The sequence below is a fragment of the Castanea sativa genome, chromosome 11, assembly GCF_040712315.1.
Source record: "Castanea sativa cultivar Marrone di Chiusa Pesio chromosome 11, ASM4071231v1".
Taxonomy (NCBI): Eukaryota; Viridiplantae; Streptophyta; class Magnoliopsida; order Fagales; family Fagaceae; genus Castanea; species Castanea sativa.
In genome coordinates this window covers 23,197,347-23,203,346 of record NC_134023.1, presented here as the reverse complement: position 1 = coordinate 23,203,346, position 6,000 = coordinate 23,197,347, and positions in this window count along the sequence as shown.

Sequence of the window (6,000 nt, the reverse complement as noted above, 5' to 3'; positions counted from 1 at the left end):
TTCTTCTTAGAAAGCAACATAACCCATTACATAACACAAAAAACCACTCCAGCAGCAACTATAAGCTCATATATTTACTATATCTAACCTTCAAATTATCTATCTTATTTTTGTTCCTTATAAACTATCCATACATACTTCCCACATATATTTTCTAATATATCTTACAAACATCATATCTCACAAAACATGTATATTTCTTACTATCTTCAAACATCCTAAAAAATATCAAACACTCTTCCATGAACATGTTACAAAGCCATTATCATGGAAGGCATATAATTATAATGTTAAAAGCCCTTCTTATAAAAGGCACGAACTTATAATACTAAAAGTCCGTCTTATGGAAGACAATATCACTCATATTTAACTAAAAACTAAAAGAATATTACATGGGAAAAATCATTTAAGTGCATGATAAAGGGGATAGACTTAACTAACCTATGCATATGGTTGGACATATATTCTCTCTCTCTCTCTCTCTCTCTCTCTCTCTCTCCAGTTGCACCCATTTTCCCCTTCAATCATGAAGTCTCCATAAACGAATTTATAATATCATACTGTACTGCTGAACTCACATTTATCATGCCGTTGAAATGTTGTCCACTGATGTTATATAGCTGGAGCCATAAACCATACAAAGATAAGTCATTGTCTTTATCTTTGAATTTACATTATTGAATATATTTTAATTCATTATCATTGTGCTGCTGGACTAATATTATTATACCACTGGAATATTATTAGCTTGCTAATGTTGTAAGGCCAAAGCCACAAATCGTATAAAGCTATGTTATATGGCTAGAGTCAAAAGCATACAAAATAAGTCAATGTTTCTCTATCTTCAAGATTACATTTTTAAGTATACGTTAGCTCATCATTATTATACCACTGGATGAAAGCTACTTTAATGTTATCTCACTATATAATAAATATGGATTCACTAATGCTTCAGTAATAAACATATGTATTAATAAATTGAATTCGTCTCACTACCAGATACATATTATTTAGACATAAACCATCGCTGGACATATATCATTAGAACATGAACAACCTCTAGACATATTTTATACGGATATAAACTACCGCTAGACATATATCATTTGGACATGAACCACAGTTAGACATAAATTACTTGACATTATTTGGAAATACCTTATTATGTTGTGCATGGGCCATAAACCACAATTGGATATAGACTATTTTGGATTCATCCTATTACTAGACATATGACACTTAATTAATTATTCTCTAATATTGGAAATCACTTAATATACATCATTAAGATCTTTAACTAATGACTTAATCAAAGTTATTATGTTAAACATATTATTTATTTATTTCAACTATTTTCACGATTCTTAAACTTTGGACTTTATCTATTTTGTAGGTTTAAAAATGTATCGGAAGTCATTGGTCTATACGGCCCAATGTCGAGTTCCGAATTGAACTCCCCAAAATAAATCTGGGTCTAGCAAAGTCACCCCTTCGGCGGAAGACACATGGCTACGCGCAAAAACAGCCCCCCGTTAGTTACTTCTCCCATAATTGAGTTCATGGAGGATGCAACAGTGGACTGCATAATTGATGAAGGTACAAGACAGCAGAATGCCAAGATAATTGATGGGATCTTCATCCCTGAAGAGGTTGAGTTGATCAAGAGGATTTCTTTAGCCTGTGTGCCATCTGATGACATTTTGTTCTAGCCACTTTTTGCTGATGGTCACTATATCTGCAAGTCTGGGTATAGATTTTTAAAAGAAGAGGAAGTTGAATGTGTATTGGAGGTGCCACCAGAATATGACAAGCATCTATGGAAAGGGTTTTGGTCTATGGACTGGTATAGGTGTGGTGATCTGTAACAACTCTGGACTAGTTGTGGTAGCGTTAGTTCAATAATTAACTCAACTCTACCAACTAGAAGATGTGGAAGCCACAACAGCATGTAGAGTTTTGGAGTTTGGTAGAGAGATTGGCATAGATAGAGGAGGGAGATTCAGACATGGTAGTGAAGGCCATGTGGAGTTTTGACAAAGGACTATCCTCTTATGGACTACTAGTATATGATGTTGTATTGTTCGCTGATTTGTTTTCGGAATTATCCTACTCTCATACTAGAAGAAACGGCAATAAAGTTGCTCATAGTTTAGTTAGACTAGCTATAACTATGTCTGAGTGTACTGTATGGATGAAGGATGTTACATCCCGCACCTTGCCTTTTATTCAGGCTAATTTAGCCGTTCTTTCCTAATAAATTGAAGGGGTAATTACACATAACCCACTTGTGGTTTGGGCGAAAATCACTTTGCCTACCTATGGTTTGAAAAATGCCACTTAACCCACCTGTGGTATGTTTTCGTTAATCTTCATAACCCACCTCAAGCCCAACTGTTACAAAAACTCCTCTTAACCCGAAAACACAACATAACGTGAATCAAAACACCCAAAATTCATAAACTTTTTGAGAGAGAGACCTGTGGTGAGATCAATGTGTTCTTCATGGTTTGGAGTGACTAGAAGGAGAGAAAACACAAGTTTCACAACATCGAAGCTAGGGAAGGTATATGTGATTGCTGTTGATCTACATTTGGGTTCTTTACGGCATTTTTTTTTCATGACCCACCCTCGTAGTTAGGGTTTGTAAAATTTTCTCAAAATTAGTGTATGTTAAATGTGCATTTTGCTATTTATATGTAGAATCACTTAGGATGTAGCTAATGTACTGTTATAGTTGTTTATATAATGCGTATACTTGAAAGAATCAAGTTTATTTGTCAATGATTACACTTGTTTGTGAATTGTGGGTAATGTGGTCCCTATGAATTTGTTGGGAATCTGGTTTTGCATGTGCTATATGTGGTCCTTTATCTGTGTGTTGTCTCTCAACAACAAAACAAATTTTATATGAAAATAAAACAACACTATGTTTGACTTGTTGTCGTTCTTTGCATGTCAGTTTATAAACAAACAACTTATTTTAATTGCAGATAATTGACTTTACATTTGATATTAAAATTCATGTTGGGGGATGTTTTGCGGAGGACCCAACCCTACGATATGTGGGTGGGTCTGTACATACATTGATAGAGATTGACCATGACAAGTTGAGTTTCTTTGAAATTCGAGATTTATGCCATCTAATTGGTGCTCCTAAAGAACACAGTAGATATAAGTATTTACTTCCTGAAAGTGATCTAGAGGATGATTTAAGGGTCATAGAAACAGATTCAAATGTGGTGAACATGACTACCCTTCATAGGGTATGACCAATTGACAAAATCATAATCTATACTGACATAGATGTGGAGCCACTGGCAATTAAGCATCCTAATGGAGGGGGAGTGGTAGATGATGGTAAAGGTGGTGATGAAGGATGGAGGGGTGGATGAAATAGATTTTGAGAGTGATTATGATGAAGTTAAGAATGTTGAGGTTGGTGCAAGAGTTGAAAAACAGGATGTTGAGGTTGGTACAAAGGTTGAAGGAGATGATGATAATGATTGTCTATATGAAGGCCTAGAAGGGGAGGACTTTGGTGATGACATATTTGCTACTCCAAACTCAACTCCACAAGGTTCTGCTCCAGAATCAAGTGATGCACCCAATACAACCTCAACATCAGGCAATGTTTCTAATGCAACCCCAAAATCAAGCAATGCACCCCATGCAGCTCTAGAATCAAGCAGTGCACCTCATGCAGCCCCTGAGTGGGTTAAGCCAACTCTTAAGGATAAGTTGGTAAGCATGGATGGGTCTAATGATGAGCAAATACCTAAGCAGTCAGAGTTTAATACTAAAAGTGACATGAGAAATGTTGTACTGAAGAAGAAGATGAAATTTCCTAATGCAAAGGTGTTCAGAGTTACTTTGAGGGAGTATGCAATCAAAAAACCTGTTGACATCAAATTCAAGCTGAATGAAAGGACCAAGATATTAGTTCACTATAAGAATGAGTGTGCGTAGAGATGTTATGCATCTCAGATAAGTGGAGAGCTAACATTTTAGATTAAGACCTTGACTGATGAGTGTATTTGCCCCAAGTCTTTTAAAAATAGCCAAGCAACATCAGCTTATGTTGCTAAAAGGTTCATTGAGGATTTTAGCAAAAATCCAAATTGGGAGGTGAGTGGTGTACACAACCATGTGATACAAAATTTATCTGTTGACCTAAGTGTAAACCAAGTGTATAGGTCAAAGAGAAAGGTGAAGGATTTGATCAATGGAGATGAGCAACTGCAATATGGTGTCCTTAGGGACTATGCACAAATGATAAACACCGTAGACAATGGGAGTAGGGTTATACTGCAGACAGAAATGACAGATAAGACTTCCCAGCCAAAATTTAAGAGGATGTATGTTAGGTTCAATGCTCAAAAGGTAGGATTTTTAGGTGGATGCAGGCCATTTATAGGTTTAATAGGTTGTCACATAAAACATAGATTTGGTGGGCAAATTTTATCTGCCACTGCCAAGGATACAAATGACAACATTTTTTCAGCAGCCATGGCTATTATGGAACAAGAAAGCATGGAGTCTTGGATATGGTTTTTGGAAATATTTACTGATGATATAGGGAGGCCAGAGGAGCTTCAGTTGGTCTTCATTTTTGATAGGCAGAAGGTTTGAAAGTTTTGTTCACTTATATTTGAATGGTTTATTTTGTTTATTGAACTAACATGTTTTGTTTGTTTGTTTAGTTATTTACAGGGGCTTATACTTGCAATAGAGACATTATTCCTTACTGTAGAGCATAGATATTGTGTGAAACACATCTACAACAATTTCAAAGTCGATCACAAGGGATTGGAGCTGAATGATGCACTGTGGAGTGTGCTGCTGCCACAACAGTAAAGGAGTTTGAGAGAGGCATGCAGTATATAAAGGATTTGGATGAAAAGGCATATCAATATCTTGCAAACATTGCACCTGCACAGTGGACAAGGTCACACTTCACTCCTAGGGCCTTAACAGATTATTTAGTAAATAACTTGAGTGAGCCTTTTTAACTCAATGATATTGAAGTCTAAGGACAAGCCTATCTTGGCAATGTTGGTGTGGATTAGAGTTAGACTTATGACTAGGCTTTACACAAAAAGGTAAGGGATAGAGAAGTATGCTGGAAAGTTGTGTCCAAGCATACAAGATAAGTTGGAGAAATTGAAGCTTGAAAGCAAGCCATTTAGTGCTACCCCAACTGGCAGTTTCCTTTATGAGGTAGCCAGTCAGTATGAGAGGCATGTAGTTGATCTTATCAAGAAAAAAAGCAGCTGTAGGTATTGGGATTTAAATGGCATTCCATGCAAACATGCCATAATAGCCATTTATACAAACATTGAGACACCAGAATACTACACCCACCCATGCTACTACAAAGAAACTTTCATGGAGATATACAAGGAGGTACTTCCTCCCATGCCTGGCCAGTCAAAATGGGTTGAGACTGGACAGCCTGCTCCCCTAGCACCTCACATATACAAACCAACAGGCAGGCCACCCAAGTAAAGAAAGAGGACTCTTGATGAGCCTAGGAACCCTCACAAAGCAAGTAGGCTAAACAGACCTGTAAGGTGTGGGAAATGCACAAAGGAAGGGCATAACTCAAGAGGGTGCAAGGCTGGCATCACTGGGAGACACCATGGTAGAGGAGACAGAGGCTTCAAAAAGAAAAAGCTGTAAGTAATTGGGATTTAAATGGCAAAAAAAAAACTTGTTTTTAAACTTACAAAGGTATTCATGTACTGAAACTGGATTTTGTTACAGGCAAGGGGAGGGGTGCCTGCACCTAGTACCAGATCTGGATCTACACCTCAACCTGCACCCCTAGCCACCATTTCAGCTAGACATGGCAAAACGGGTCAAAATTTTCACCATTTCAGTTTAAAAATGTATGCAAACTTCCACATTCTCTGCTTCTCTTTAGCAAACATGGCCTTTTCCTTTGCTTTTGCACAGACAGCTCGAGCCTTTCTCTCCCTCTCCTTAGCTTTGGCTTCCTCT